Raw genomic sequence first — 16,550 nt, 5'->3', positions numbered from 1 at the left:
GAATATTTAATACAGAAAAGTGATCAGCAAGACAGGATCTACAAATAAGCCAACGATTTTTACAATTTTTGCGTTTTTGCCTAATAATTTAAAAACTGTAATAGATAGATAGAAAGGGCCAAAATTATCAACAACACAAGATCTACAAATAAGTCTACATGACCAAAATCGTCATGAATTATTGCTCTATAATGACGATTTTTCCTTTCTTTTAGCATTTTTATACGACCGCCAAAAAATTTTGTGGTAGTATATTGGTATGACGTTGGCGTCGTTGTTGTCGTCGTCGTCGTCGTCGTCATCCGGCGTGGTCGACCGAATACATATTGGTTTTCGCACTCTAACTTTAGTTTAAGTGAATGGATCTTTTTGAAATTTGACCATAAGGTTAAATACCACAAAAGGAAGGTTGGGATTGATTTTGGGGGTTATGGTACCAACAGTTAAGGAATTAGGGGCCAAAAAGGGGCCAAAAATGAGCATTTTCTAGTTTCCAGACAATAACTGTGGAACGGTGTATGGATCTCTCTGAAATTATACTACAAGTTTCCATACCACAAAGGGATGGTTAGGATTTGCTTTGGGGGGTATGGCTCAAACCGTTTAGGAATTAGGGGCAAAAAAGGGGGAAAAACAAGGTTGTCCTGGTTAATGGACAAATACTTTAGTACAAAACATAATTTAAAGCAGTGTAAGGGAGATAAATCAAATACATCATTGAAATTATCTCCCTTACACTGCTTTTAAATTATGTATAAAGTAATGGTTAATGAACAATAAAGATAATCTAAAACAGTGTAAGGGAGGTAATCCAAATACAACGTTTTGGTTACTTCCCTTACACTGCTTTTAAATTATGTTTAAAGAAATGCATATTTATAAAGGAAGACCAGTAAAAATATCTGCAAATGTTTTCATCTTTTTTTTTTACAAAAAAATCCATATGAAAGATTTGACACTATATTTTTATTAATTCTATTATAAAATAGATTAAGTTAGCACTATGGTAAATTTAAATGGGTAATTATGGTTGCCAACTCCATTGGAAATTTGAATTAAGATTATGACCATATCTTGAGGGAAAGATTTTTTTTGGGGGAAAAAGGGGGGGGGGGACAAAAAGAAATTGTTGGGGGCCAATTTTTTCTCATTTCAGATTTCAGAAATTAAAAAGAATTATTCTTCAAATATTACTTTTTTTTCAAATTTCAAATATTGAAAAATTTCAAGAAGTAATCTTTAATTGCACAGTATGGCGCATTAGATTTGTAAAATCTTTGATCACATTTATTTATTTGTTATGCCGAATCTAACAGTGTATTTAAATTTTTAATTTTGGGTCCAGTTTTCAAATTGGTCTACATTAATGTCCAAAGGGTACAAAATTAAACTTTGTTTGATTTTAGCAAAAATTGAATATATGAGGTTCTTTGATATGCTGAATCTAAACATGTATTTAGATTTTTGATTTTTGGCCCAGTTTTCAAGTTGGTCCAAATTGGGGTCCAAAATTAAACTTTGTTTGATTTCAACAAAAATTGAATATATGGGGTTCTTTGATATGCTGAATCTAACCATGTATTTAGATTTTTTATTTGTGGACCCCGTTATCTAATTGGTTCATATTGAGGTCAAAAGGGTCCAAAATTAAACTTTGTTTGATTTCATCTAAAATTGAATTATTGGGGTTCTTTGATATTCCAAATCTAACCGTGTATTTAGGTTTTTAATTTTGGGTCCTGTTTTTTAAATTGGTTTACATTGAGGTCCAAAGGGTCCAAAATTAAACTTAGTTTGATTTTGACAAAAATTGAATTCTTGGGGTTCTTTGATTTGCTGAATCTAAACATGTGTTTAGATTTTTGATTATGGGCCCAGTTTTCAAGTTGGTCCAAGATAGGGTCCAGTATTTAAACTTTGTTTGATTTCAACAAAAATTGAATATATGGGGTTCTTTGATATGCTGAATCTAAACATGTATTTAGATTTTTGATTATGGGCCCAGTTTTCAAGTTGGTCCAAATTGGGGTCCAAAATTAAACTTTGTTTGATTTCAACAAAAATTGAATATATGAGGTTTTTTGATATGCTGAATCTAACCATGTATTTAGATTTTTTATTTGTAGGCCCCGCTATCAAATTGGTTCATATTGAGGTCAAAAGGGTCCAAAATTAAACTTTGTTTGATTTCATCGAAAATTGAATTATTGGGGTTCTTTGATATGCCAAATCTAACCGTGTTTTTATACGACCGCAAAAAAATTTTTGTGGTCGTATATTGGTATGACGTTGGCGTCGTCGTCGTCCGGCGTCGTCGTCGTCCTGCGTCGTCGTCCGAATACACATTGGTTTTCGCACTCTAACTTTAGTTTAAGTGAATGGATCTTTTTGAAATTTTACCATAAGGTTAAATACCACAAAAGGAAGGTTGGGATTGATTTTGGGGGTTATGGTACCAACAGTTAAGGAATTAGGGGCCAAAAAGGGGCCAAAAATAAGCATTTTCTAGTTTCCAGACAATAACTGTGGAATAGTGTATGGATCTCTCTGAAATTATACTACAAGTTTCCATACCACAAAGGGATGGTTAGGATTTGCTTTGGGGGGTTATGGCTCAAACCGTTTAGGAATTAGGGGCAAAAAAGGGGGGAAAACAAGGTTGTCCTGGTTAATGGACAAATACTTTAGTACAAAACATAATTTAAAGCAGTGTAAGGGAGATAAATCAAATACATCATTGAAATTATCTCCCTTACACTGCTTTTAAATTATGTATTAAGTAATGGTTAATGAACAATAAAGATAATTTAACACAGTGCAAGGGAGGTAATCCAAATACATTGTTTGGTTACTTCCCTTACACTGCTTTTAAATTATGTTTAAAGAAATGCATATTTATAAAGGAAGACCAGTAAAAATATCTGCAAATGTTGCATCATTTTATTTTACAAAAAAATCTATATGAAAGATTTGACACTATATTTTTAATTCTTTTATAAAATAGATTAAGTTAGCACTATGGTAAAATTAAATGGGTAATTATGGTTGCCAACTCCATTGGAAATTTGAATTGAGATTATGACCATATCTTGAGGGAAAGAATTTTTTGGGGGAAAAAAGGGGGGGGATAAAAAGAAATTGTGGGGGGTCAATTTTTTCTCATTTCAGATTTCAGAAATTAAAAAGAATTATTCTTCAAATATTATTTTTTTTTCAAATTTCAAATATTGAAAAATTTCAAGAAGTTATCTTTAATTGCACAGTATGGCACATTAGATTTGTAAAATCTTTGATCACATTTATTTATTTGTTATGCCGAATCTAACAGTGTATTTAGATTTTTAATTTTGGGTCCAGTTTTCAAAATAGTCTACATTAAGGTCCAAAGGGTCCAAAATTAAACTTTGTTTGATTTTAGCAAAAATTGAATATATGAGGTTCTTTGATATGCTGAATCTAAACATGTATTTAGATTTTTGATTTTTGGCCCAGTTTTCAAGTTGGTCCAAATTGGGGTCCAAAATTAAACTTTGTTTGATTTCAACAAAAATTGAATATATGGGGTTCTTTGATATGCTGAATCTAACCATGTATTTAGATTTTTTATTTGTGGACCCCGTTATCAAATTGGTTCATATTGAGGTCAAAAGGGTCCAAAATTAAACTTTGTTTGATTTCATCTAAAATTGAATTATTGGGGCTCTTTGATATTCCAAATCTAACCGTGTATTTAGATTTTTAATTTTGGGTCCTGTTTTTTAAATTGGTCTACATTAAGGTCCAAAGGGTCCAAAATTAAACTTAGTTTGATTTTAACAAAAATTGAATTCTTGGGGTTCTTTGATATGCTGAATCTAAACATGTGTTTAGATTTTTGATTATGGGCCCAGTTTTCAAGTTGGTCCAAGTTGGGGTCCAAAATTAAACTTTTTTTGATTTCAACAAAAATTGAATATATGGGGTTCTTTGATATGCTGAATCTAACCATGAATTTAGATTTTTTATTTGTGGGCCCCGCTATCAAATTGGTTCATATTGAGGTCAAAAGGGTCCAAAATTAAACTTTGTTTGATTTCATCAAAAATTGAATTATTGGGGTTCTTTGATATTCCAAATCTAACCGTGTATTTAGATTTTTAATTTTAAGTCCCGTTTTTTAAATTGGTCTACATTAAGGTCCAAAGGGTCCAAAATTAAACTTAGTTTGATTTTAGAAAAAATTGAATTCTTGGGGTTCTTTGATATGCTGAATCTAAACATGTGTTTAGATTTTTGATTATGGGCCCAGTTTTCAAGTTTGTCCAAGTTGGGGTCCAAAATTAAACTTTGTTTGATTTTAACAAAAATTGAATATATGGGGTTCTTTGATATGCTGAATCTATCCATGTATTTTGATTTTGGACATTGGACCATAATAGGTAAATTAAAAAAATTCAAGTTCTTAGACCACATTCTTTCTGTGTCAGAAAACTATGCTGTGTCAAATATTTAATAACAATCCAAATTCAGAGCTGTATCAAGCTTGAATGTTGTGTCCATACTTGCCCCAACTGTTCAGGGTTCGACCTCTGCGTTCGTATCAAGCTGCGCCCCAGCGAAGCATTTTATTGCCTATTGTCTTGAAAATTATAATAGAAAGATTGAAACTTTAAAAAGCTGAAATGATCAGCAAGACAAGATCTACAAAAAAGTCATCATGGCTGAAATCTTCAGTCGACTAGTGATTGAAGTTATTGTCCTTTAAAGATAATTTTTACCATTTCTTTAGTTTGTGCTTCTTATCTTGAAAAGTGTTACCCTTTTGGATAAAGGTAAGGATGAACTGCTAAACTATGATAAAGTGTTACTCTTGACCATCCGTCTTTGCGTCCGCATTTTGGTACTGTAGCTGAATCAATTATTCCTAACCCTAAATCAAATTTCCAATCCCCAAAGTTAAAAGAGTTTATTGAAGAAAAAGTTGGTGACAACTATTTTAAATTTTATTGTTTATCTCCAATAGAAGTCTTTGATGAACTATTTAAAAAAGTTAAAATAAATAAATCTACGGGTCTGGATGATGTTGGTCCTAAAATTCTAAAGATAAGTGCCCCAATAATTTATGAATCTGTTGTGCATATTTTTAATTTAAGCCTTTGCACAGGTATTTTTCCATAGACCTTTAAATGTGCAAGAGTATCACCAATACATTAAAGTGGCAACATAAAAGATATGAACAACTATAGACCAATATCTGTACTTCCAATTTTATCAAAGATTTTTGAAAAGATTATTTATTCCCAAATTTACAAATATTTGATAGAATTTGATTTGTTTTATAAGTACCAATCTGGGATTAGACATGGCCATTCCTATCACTCAGCTCTAACGAAAATTGTTGAAGAACTGTTAAAGGGGCATTAGCTGTCAAATTAATGTTCACTGATTTGACTCAAATTCTCATATTTGATTTATAACATACTAAAACCTATATCCAAATTACAAAAAGTCTAAAATAAACAATTAACAATGCATGGACTCGATTACAGTCGAACCTCATTGTGTCGAACTTGGTTGTGTCGAAAACTTGGGTGAGTCAAGGTAATTTCTTGGTCCCGGTAAAATTCCCGTTTGATTAATGCATTTTAACCTCTGATGAGTCGAACTCGGTTGATTCGAATTCTTGGTTAAGTTGAACAAATTTCATAGTCCCGTCAATGTAAAATTAATGTAAATTGATACCGATGTCTCAAAGTTTAAAAGTAAGAAATTTCTAAAAATTAAGACTTAAAAACAAAACTTCAAATCGGATGTTTCTCTTGTGAAACCTAATTATTTTGATTAGTGATTGAAGCTGTGTAAAATATTTGTTCATATAACATTTAAAATGACATGTTTATAATGACCGGTAATTTACAGCTTTGTTGATCGTCCAAGCAGGACTTTAACATATTTCACCTGATGTAAAAACGAAACAAATTTAAATGACCTAAGCTTATGTGAAATCAATAGTTAGAATAAAATTCATTAATGGCAGTAATTAAAAGGATTAAGACTATTACAAATTTGCAATAATTGAATGCAACGAAGACGACCCTCATCACTGATCTTTCAGGAACTGTTTCGTTTCGTTAGTGGTTTCATATTTTATAGTGATTGAGCTTTGTAAACATTTGTGTACTGATTTTTTTGATTAATTTATGTACTTGTGTGTATGGTGAAACTAACAAAATGGAGCTTGAATACCCAACCTCAAATAGTCAAAACGAAAAAGGCACACTGTTTAAAATATCTAGTTTACACATATCTGATACTGTATTTCATGCATTCTAAATTGATGATGACACACTCGACCTCGGATGAGTTGAACCTTGGATAAGTCAAATACTTTCGTCTGGGTCCTTTGACTTCAACTTAACGAGGTTCGACTGTATATGTATCAACATTAGGTGTGTATTTTTGTCTAGATGTCATCAAATTAACCATCGAGATGACTTCCGATCACTGCCGAAGGTCACATAACCTGATTAAACATAGATATAAATATAAACAGATAGGGACCATGCTCAATTGGATTTTTATACGACCGCAAAAATTGAAAATTTTTTGGTCGTATATTGGTATGACGTTGGCGTCGTCGTCGTCGTCGTCGTCTGGCGTCGTCCGGCGTCGTCCGAAGACACATTGGTTTTCGCACTCTAACTTTAGTTTAAGTGAATGGATCTCCATGAAATTTTACCATAAGGTTCAATACCACGAAAGGAAGGTTGGGATTGATTTTGGGGGTTATGGTATCAACAGTTAAGGAATTAGGGGCCAAAAAGGGGCCAAAAATAAGCATTTTTGTAACTTCCAGACAATAACTTGTGTGTAAGTGTATGGATCTCTCTGAAATTGTACCACAAGGTTCCATATCACAAAGGGAAGGCTGTAATTGATTTTGGGGGTAATTGCCTCAAAATTTTAGGAATTAGGGGCCAAAAAAGGGGCAAAAAACAAGCATTTTTCTAGTTTCATGACAATAACTTGTGTGTAAGTGTTTGGATATTTCTGAAATTGTACTACAAGTTTCCATATCACAAAGGGAAAGCTGGAATTGAGTTTGGGGGTAATTGCCCGAAACGTTTAGGAATTGGGGGCCAAAAAGGGGCCAAAAATAAGCATTTTTCTAGTTTCCAGACAATAACTTGTGTTCAAGTGTATGGATCTCTCTGAAATTGTACTGCAAGGTACCATACCACAAAGGGAAGGCTGGGATTGAGTTTAGGGGTGATGAATCATAAGGGGGTTCAAAAAATTTGGGGGGGGATTTTTTTTTTTCTTTTTTTTTTCTTTTTTTCCTTTTTTTTTTCTTTTAAAATTTTCCATTTTAAGTTGGTTATTTCTGATTAATATTTAAAAGCAAATAATAATGATATAGATACACACCAAACAGGATGTGTAAATTATTATATAATAAGTATTGTGCAATAGCAAGAAATTTTTAATTGCACAGTATTGCACAATTGCAAGAAATCTTCAATTACACAGTATTGCTCAATAGCAAGAAATCTTCAATTGCACAGTATTGCGCAATAGCAAGAAATATCCAATAGCACAATATTGCGCAATAGCAAGAAATTGTCAATTGTACAGTATTGCACAATAGCAAGAAATATTCAATTGCACAGTATTGTGCAAAAGAAGATACTTCGTATAAATTGCTTATTTCTTGATCAATTTCAATGGGGTTTTATTCTTGAATTCTTGGGGTTCTTTAATATGCTGAATCTAACCTTGGAATTAAGTTTTTGGATTTTGGGCCCCGTTTTTAAATTGGTCCACATTGAGGTCCAAAGGGTCCAAAATTTAACTTTGTTTGATTTCATCAAAAATTGAATTATTGGGGTTCTTTGATATGCCGAATCTAACCGTGTATTTAGATTCTTAATTTTTGGTTCCGTTTTCAAATTGGTCTACATTAAGGTCAAAAGGGTCCAAAATTAAACTTAGTTTGATTTTAACAAAAATTGAATTTTTAGGGTCCTTTGATATGCTGAATCTAAACATGTATTTAGATTTTTGATTATGGGCCCAGTTTTCAAGTTGGTCCAAATCGGGGTCCAAAATTAAACTTTGTTTGATTTCAACAAAAATTGAATATATGGGGTTGTTTGATATGCTGAATCTAACCATGTATTTAGATTTTTGATTTTTGGGCCCCGTTATCAACTTTGTCCACATTGAGGTCAAAAGGGTCCAAAATTAAACTTTGTTTGATTTCATCAAAAATTGAATTCTTGGGGTTCTTTGATATGCTGAATCTAACCATGTATTTAGATTTTTTATTTGTGGACCCGCTATCAAATTGGTTCATATTGAGGTCAAAAGGGTCCAAAATTAAAATTTGTTTGATTTCATCAAAAATTGAATTATTGGGGTTCTTTGATATGCCAAATCTAACCGTGTATTTAGATTTTTAATTTTGGGTCCCGTTTTTAAATTGGTCTACATTAAGGTCCAAAAGGTCCAAAATTAAACTTAGTTTGATTTTAACAAAAATTGAATTCTTGGGGTTCTTTGATATGCTGAATCTAAACATGTGTTTAGATTTTTGATTATGGGCCCAGTTTTCAAGTTGGTCCAAGTTGGGGTCCAAAATTAAACTTTGTTTGATTTCAACAAAAATTGAATATATGGGGTTCTTTGATATGCTGAATCTAAACATGTATTTAGATTTTAGATTTTTGGCCCAGTTTTCAAGTTGGTCCAAATTGGGGTCCAAAATTAAACTTTGTTTGATTTCAACAAAAATTGAATATATGGGGTTCTTTGATATGCTGAATCTTACCATGTATTTAGATTTTTTATTTGTGGGCCTGCTATCAAATTGGTTCATATTGAGGTCAAAAGGGTCCAAAATTAAACTTTGTTTGATTTCATCAAAAATTTAATTATTGGGGTTCTTTGATATGCCAAATCTAACCGTGTATTTAGATTTTTAATTTTGGGTCCCGTTTTTTAAATTGGTCTACATTAAGGTCCAAAGGGTCCAAAATTAAACTTAGTTTGATTTTAACAAAAATTGAATTTTTGGGGTTCTTTGATATGCTGAATCTAAACATGTGTTTAGATTTTTGATTATGGGACCAGTTTTCAAGTTGGTCCAAGTTGGGGTCCAAAATTAAACTTTGTTTGATTTCAACAAAAATTGAATATATGGGGTTCTTTGATATGCTGAATCTTACCATGTATTTGGATTTTTTATTTTGTGGGCCCGCTATCAAATTGGTTCATATTGAGGTCAAAAGGGTCCAAAATTAAACTTTGTTTGATTTCATCAAAAATTTAATTATTGGGGTTCTTTGATATGCCAAATCTAACCGTGTTTTTAGATTTTTAATTTTTTGGTCCCGTTTTTTAAATTGGTCTACATTAAGGTCCAAAGGGTCCAAAATTAAACTTAGTTTGATTTTAACAAAAATTGATTTCTTGGGGTACTTTGATATGCTGAATCTAAACATGTGTTTAGATTTTTGATTATGGGACCAGTTTTCAAGTTTGTCCAAGTTGGGGTCCAAAATTAAACTTTGTTTGATTTCAACAAAAATTGAATATATGGGGTTCTTTGATATGCTGAATCTAACCATGTATTTTGATTTTGGACATTGGACCATAATAGGTAAATTAAAAAAATTGAAGTTCTTAGACCACATTCTTTCTGTGTCAGAAACCTATGCTGTGTCAAATATTTAATCACAATCCAAATTCAGAGCTGTATCAAGCTTGAATGTTGTGTCCATACTTGCCCCAACTGTTCAGGGTTCGACCTCTGCGGTCGTATCAAGCTGCGCCCAGTGAAGCATTTTATTCTAGGTGTGTTTGATATCATATTGTAGGTTAAAAAGTATGAGTATCATCGTTTTACCTGTATAAGAAAGATTTCTTTTTGGATCGAATCAGTCAACCAAATGGCTCACCTTTGTTTCACTTTCAATGTTGACATTCTTTTCCTGTTAATAGCTGAATACATGCGTAACCCATCTTTAGCTAAGGGGTAAAATTGAAGGTCACTTGAACACGGATTCAATGAGGTCGAATTATTCACTTGCAAATGAATAATTTATCAGTATGACGTCCATTTTCACTGAACTAGTACACATTTTTATTTAGGGGCCAGCTGAAGCCTGCCTGCGGGACTTTCTCACTGTGTTGAAGACCCATTGATGGCCTTCGGCTGTTTTCTACTCTTTGGTCGGGTTGTTGTCTCTTTGACAAATTCCCCATTTCCATTCTCAATTTTTTATTCCTTAGCTTATTTTGACAAAATTGAACCAAATTGACTGTTAAAAGCGAATTATTATTTCACTATATCACTTTCATTAATGATTGAATAAAAATAAATCATATCTTATTTATTTTTATATCTCTTAGCTAATGCCCCTTTAATTAACAGGGATCAAGGAAATTACACAGGAGTTGTATTCTTAGATTTAAAAAAAACTTTTGATATTGTAAATCACTCAATTTTATTATCAAAATTAGAAATGTATAAGTTTGATACTTTTTCTTTTAAATGGTTCAAATCATATTCATCAAATAGGTCTCAAAAAGTAAAAATAAACAACAACATATTTTCAGGTAAAGAAGTAAACTTTGGTGTACCGCAGGGCAGTATTCTAGGCCCTTTATTTTTTCTTTTATATATTAATGATCTCTTCAACTGAATCATACAAAGCCTGATTTGTATGCGATGACACAACACTTTGGAACAGTATTCCTGTAGAAATAAAAAAATAGAAAAGATAGAACAGTTCAAACAAAGGTATCATAATTTCATGTTTTTAGAACAAAAAAGCTAATTATCAGATTCATATACATGTAAAACCACCAAAATTATGATTGTAACAGAAGTTTATCTATAGTCTAAAAATCCATATATTCGTCTTGTATATCATTAAGGAAATATGTTCCCTGAAATGTAACACCTATAATCTGTATGTTTTTCACCATTTGTTTTACATAGTAAGTTGTATTTATGTATATGTATATATAATAGTATTATATTTTGAGTTGTTCAGAGGGCATCAGGGGAGATTTGTATTGTACTAACTGATTTTACCCTCTTTAAATAAAGTATTTATCATAATTATATATTATTATGATAGATACAAATGTAGATAGAAACTTTGAAAAAGCAAAAATGATCAGGAGGACAAGATCTGCAAAACGTCAACATGACTGAAATTGTCAGTTAATTATTTATAGAGTTATTGCCTTTTCATGATGATTTTTACCAAAAAGTGGCCGTTGTTGAAGATGCAGGTGAGAGACACAGGCTCTTTAGAGCCTCTAGTTTATGTCAAAATAAAATTTTGCTGTGGTCCCAAACTTTGTTTCTTATATAAATATATGTATTTTTGACTCTTGATGAGGAAATTGGAAGTTGTTGGTTTTGTCAAATTTATAGTCCCAAGGTTAACAAAAACATTTAAATTGTGTTGTTGTGTTGAGCTAATGGGAATTTAATGTATTAAATTGGAGTTTATACATTTTGCACATGTCCTTTTTGTTTCTCTGAGATTTAATTTGAATTCTGTTCGATTTGCGATTTGGAGTTATATATCCAGGATTTGTATGTTTATTTTAAGCTGACATTCCTATACATGTGTAGTCGTTTCCAGTAGTTTGGATTACATTTTTAAACAATTCAGTCACAAAGGAACTTTTTAAGTTTGTTCTTCAAAGTGCATCATTTTCTCCAGAGTTTGAAACATTTCAATTTATCATCAAGACAATTTTAAATCGGATTTTATTTGTATTTTTTTCTCTTTAAATCCTAAACCTCTGTGTTTCTTAATCATGGGACCAATTCGTAGATTGGGGACAAGGACAACCATGCATAACGATCCAGAAATGCCAGAAAATTGGACATTAATACGATTAAGGCAAGAACTTAATGCAAGAAGTATTAGAATTCCTCAAAATTTGAGGAGGATGGCAATGGTGAGGCTTTTAAGAGAGTCTGGAGGAAATATTATTTCCAACGCGCAGAGAAACATTGAGGGCCACGCCTACACCATATTGGGTAGTGCACGATCCCAGAATTCCACTGACTCCACCATCAACGATCACGTGAACGATGCCATATTAGGAAGTGCAGCATCCCAAGATGCATCAGCAGATACAGACAACAGTTCTTTAATAAACATTGTTTCAAGGCTATCTACGACAGTGCAGTCTTTGCAACAAAATGTAACAACATTAACTGGCCAAGTCAATACTTTAATTACTCAGAGGACAGTTGAAGCTCGTGAAGAAACAACAATAACGACCACCGGAAACACATGGATTCCTACTTCGCTTTGAACAGAAATCCATGAAGTGAAGAAGTAAACAATGGTCTTAACTTCAACCTGGAGACAGCTTACTCCGCTCTGAGAACAATAACATTGCCAATGGCAGCAGAGGTCAGCGAAGAACAAGCCCATAGGAACAATCGCTATGTTCAGACACCAAGACGCTATTCAGCCGAGTCATTGTCGTTCGTGGAAACGGTGACACCACAAGTAAGGAGGAGCATTATCACAGGTATGGACATCAACCTATCCTCTCTATGTGTGATTGGGAACAACAAACAGGGAAGAAAAGAATGAAACTTCAAGTTACCACACTAAACCTGAACCACGATTAAACAGTCTTTGTCAATTGGGGAGTTTATCCAGGCGTTTGGTATTTACAAAAACATAATGTGTTCCGCCTTCCCTCACCGTAGGAGCGAGCTCGACACGTACGAGAGAGACATTGTAGATATGGCAACTCGATACCCTGGCAAAGGGTTTGATGAATACCACAAGTGAATTTCCCTTGATTCTGCTGCACATTTACGCTACAATAACATGGCAGTTGATTGGTCCATAAGAAACAATACATTATTTTGCAATATTTTCACAAAGATTATGCCTAACACTTGTAGTGTATGTGGTAGCAACTTTCATACAGCAGGTTTTTGTTCGCTCAATCAAAGGTCCTCAAGAAATAGAAATGATGATTCCCAGTATACGTATGGAAGGGAAAGAGTTTTTCATTCGGGAAGAGAAATTTGTAACAATTTCAATGGCTACAGGGGATGTATAGTTCCAAGTGGCAGAAATGCTCATGAGTGTTTGGTATGTAAAGGAGATCATTCAAAAATCAACTGTCAGCAGACAAAAAATGAGTTCAAGGGGTCTCATAAGAACGTGCTCCACACATAGAGGAGAAATTAGATGCACCTCAATATACGACATGTCTGTCTCTACACCTGCAAATATAGATGTTTTGGAAAAAGAGTTGTCTAGTCATCCTGACTCAGCTTTTAAAAGTTATTTGATAAATGGGTTAAGATATGGTTTTCACGCAGGTTTAAAGACTCTCCCATAGAAGTCGATTATATGTTAAAATTTGAAGTCGGCATCAACAAATCCGAATCTGGGTCTGTTCGCCCCAAAACACATTCGCTCCCATTCACGTTTGCCCCCTTTCACATTTGCATACTTTTTATTGGTTTTGTGTTAAATAATTTTTCAATCATTTTTTGGTTAGTGTATGGCTATAAATATTTTTTTTGTTCATTGTATGAAAAGAAGTGACTTTCTAAAAAATGATTTTTGTGTTGAATATTTTTTTAATCGTGTTTTGGTTATTGTATTGCTATAAATTAGTTTTTTTTCATTGTTTCAAAATAAAGTGACGTTTTTTATGTTGAATATTATTTTAATCGTGTTTTGGTTAGTGTATTACTATAATTTTTTTTTTTCATGGTTTCAAAATATAGAGACTTTCTTAAAGGTTTTTGTGTTGAATATTTTTTTAATGTTAAGATACCAAACCGCTACAAAACTCAACAACAATAACATTTTGAATCTTCATTGTTTTTACTCATACCAAGCTAAATACATGCTAACTACATGCAGAATTTACATCAAAGCTAGTAAAAACAGCAATCACGATTTTCAAACACATAACAATAACACCAAGTTTATCTGTGTAAACACCATATTAACAGTAATCATACATAATTAACATATAATTAATCATCAAATTAATTTAAAACAATATTTCTTTTATGTATGAAAATAAAAATATATTGATATAAACATCTAAAACACATCTAATAATTCATCAGGTTTTTTAATAAAAAAAAAGGGTGTGAACGTGTGGGGTGCGAACGTGTAGGATGTGAACATGTATTGGGTGCGAACGCACCCGATACCAACAAATCCTATTTGCGTTTCAGAATTACTTGAAACTGAAGTGTCGAATGGATACCTTATTGGACCTTTTAACCATATTCCATTTAGCAACTTTCGCATAAACCCCATTGGTTTGGCAGAACATAAATATAGTAAGAAAAAATGCTTAATTGTTGATCTATCAGCACCACATGAAGATGAGGACAATCCAAGTCTAAATGAACTGATAGAAAAGGAAGAGTTTTCTTTGCAGTATGAGTCTATTGATGATGCTACTCATATTATAAGGAATCAGTTAGGTAGAAAAAGTTGGCTCTGAGGGTCAAGTGAGCTTATCTCATCACTTGGCGTCTGTTGTCCGTTGTTGGTTGTCGTTAACTTTTACAAAAATCTTCTCTGAAACCACTGTGCCAAATTGAACAAAACTTGGCGTAAATCATCCTTAGGGTATCTATATATCTGAAACTAAAGCATTTAGAGCAAATCTGACATGGGGGTAAAAATGATTATCAGGTCAAGATCTATCTGCCCTGAAATTTTCAGACGAATCAGACAACCTGTTGTTGGGTTGCTGCCCCTAAATTGGTAATTTTAAGGAAAATTTGTAGTTTTTATACGACTGCAAAAAAATTTTTGTGGTCGTATATTGGTATGGCGTCGTCGTCGTCGTCGTCCGAAGACACATTGGTTTTCGCACTCTAACTTTAGTTTAAAGGGAAACTTCGCAAAAAAATAAAAAATTGATATTATGTCCATTCTGTATAAAAAAGCACAAATTCATAAATATTAAAGTTTTATTCTGCTAGATAAGAGATCACCATCGATTTTAAATTTAGAGTATCAATTCTCTGCGTGCGGCCATTTTGACATCTTCTCGGTTTAGAAACCCCGATATATCTATAAACCACAAAGGACCAAAACCAGCAGTAACCTAACGTAGTCGCATTTATCCGACTAACTAACTTGATACGGAAAATGTAATTATTTTTTTTAAATAACTATGGTCTGTCGTTTTAAAACTGTTTTTTTCTTTACGAAGTTTTTGAAACAAGAAATTTATATGGGAATTAGTTAAAAAGTCATAAATAAGTGTTCCGTGTAAAATCGTTTTCGAAAATCTAATTTGTTCATAATTCTTTTATGTAATAAACTTATTTAAATAAATTCGGACCTTCTCTTATCTGATCACCAGCATGGCTAAAGGAATTATTCCCTGAGGTATTGTGAGGTGACACGTCCAGGTATTCAAGTGATTTCCTGTCGGGTTTAAAAACTCTTATTACACAATTACATAAAGCATGTTCATGCATCGCTTCACTTCTGAGGGTATTGATTAGTGTACACGGCCGATAACTTGTAACTTTCGATTTTAAAACCATCAGGTGTAATATACATCTGTGTCTTGCGTGTCCGATAGTGATATACTCATGTACTAGTCATTACTAAACTCATACGCTTGTTTATAAATAACATTTCTAGTGTAAAGAATGATATTTATGAAAATCTAAATAATTCCAAAAAAAGATTTGATAAAATAAAAATCTATTTACATATTTTTCCAAGGGTAAATTGGGGAAAATGTAAGTATATACTCGTTGTCAATAATGATGGACATTTTGAAACATGAAAAACTATTGAATTAAAAAATACGCACTTGTCGATCATTGGTTTATACGCCTAGATAGAAAGTTACGGAACTATAGATAGTCGCAATTTAAAATTGTATATTGAATATAAGAAAGAACATCTAGAACCAATTTGATTTAAATACAGGTCGATATCTAACTTGCTTTGGTTCATCGAAGTTATGGACATAGTAAAATCACAGATTTATATTTCAATTAGATTGTTCTTGAACAGTTGAAGAAATTTGTCATCATCACAATTGTTGGGTGTAATGTATATTAATGTGAACATGGTTCTAATAGAACCTTATGCCAATTTTCCTGTTCCGACATGCATGTAATATATATGCCACTGGACGTACACTAATGATCCCCAAAAGTTTATTTGAAGAAATAAAGAAACTTCACTCCGGATAGACTGATAGTAGTTGTATTAACGTCTGATCAGCTTGAGGGTTGATTAATTTATTACGTTAGCTTGTGGGGGAATAAACCATTCCCACTATTGCACTTATGCATAAAATATTAAATAAGAGTAATATAAGAGAAAATATAAATACGAAAAGTCGCATATCTGGTAAAAAAAAGTCTCACCAACTATAGGATTTCACGTACAATTGTCACTATGATCGAAATAACGGACAGTCATTAAAATACATGCATGTACGCTTTGATAAAAAGGGGTGCCGCAGTTGCATATTATTCATCATAAATCTATTTCAAGTTTATACTT

At 32.5% G+C, this 16,550-nt stretch overlaps 1 protein-coding gene and 1 long non-coding RNA gene across 7 annotated transcripts in view; both read left to right on the top strand.

The window, feature by feature from the left end:
- The window catches only part of LOC127701233 (importin-4-like), a 997,117-nt gene that overhangs the window by 185,767 nt on the left and 794,800 nt on the right, over positions 1–16,550 (top strand). The gene's annotated exons all lie outside the window — the stretch shown is intronic.
- On the top strand, positions 1,125–4,609 carry LOC127701245 (uncharacterized). The gene is made up of 2 exons (XR_007981948.1): positions 1,125–1,425; positions 2,077–4,609. It is a non-coding gene; the product is annotated as an uncharacterized LOC127701245 (long non-coding RNA).

Source organism: Mytilus californianus, unplaced genomic scaffold (assembly GCF_021869535.1).
Source record: "Mytilus californianus isolate M0D057914Y unplaced genomic scaffold, xbMytCali1.0.p SCAF_5, whole genome shotgun sequence".
Taxonomy (NCBI): Eukaryota; Metazoa; Mollusca; class Bivalvia; order Mytilida; family Mytilidae; genus Mytilus; species Mytilus californianus.
This window is presented reverse-complemented; position numbering and strand designations above follow the sequence as displayed.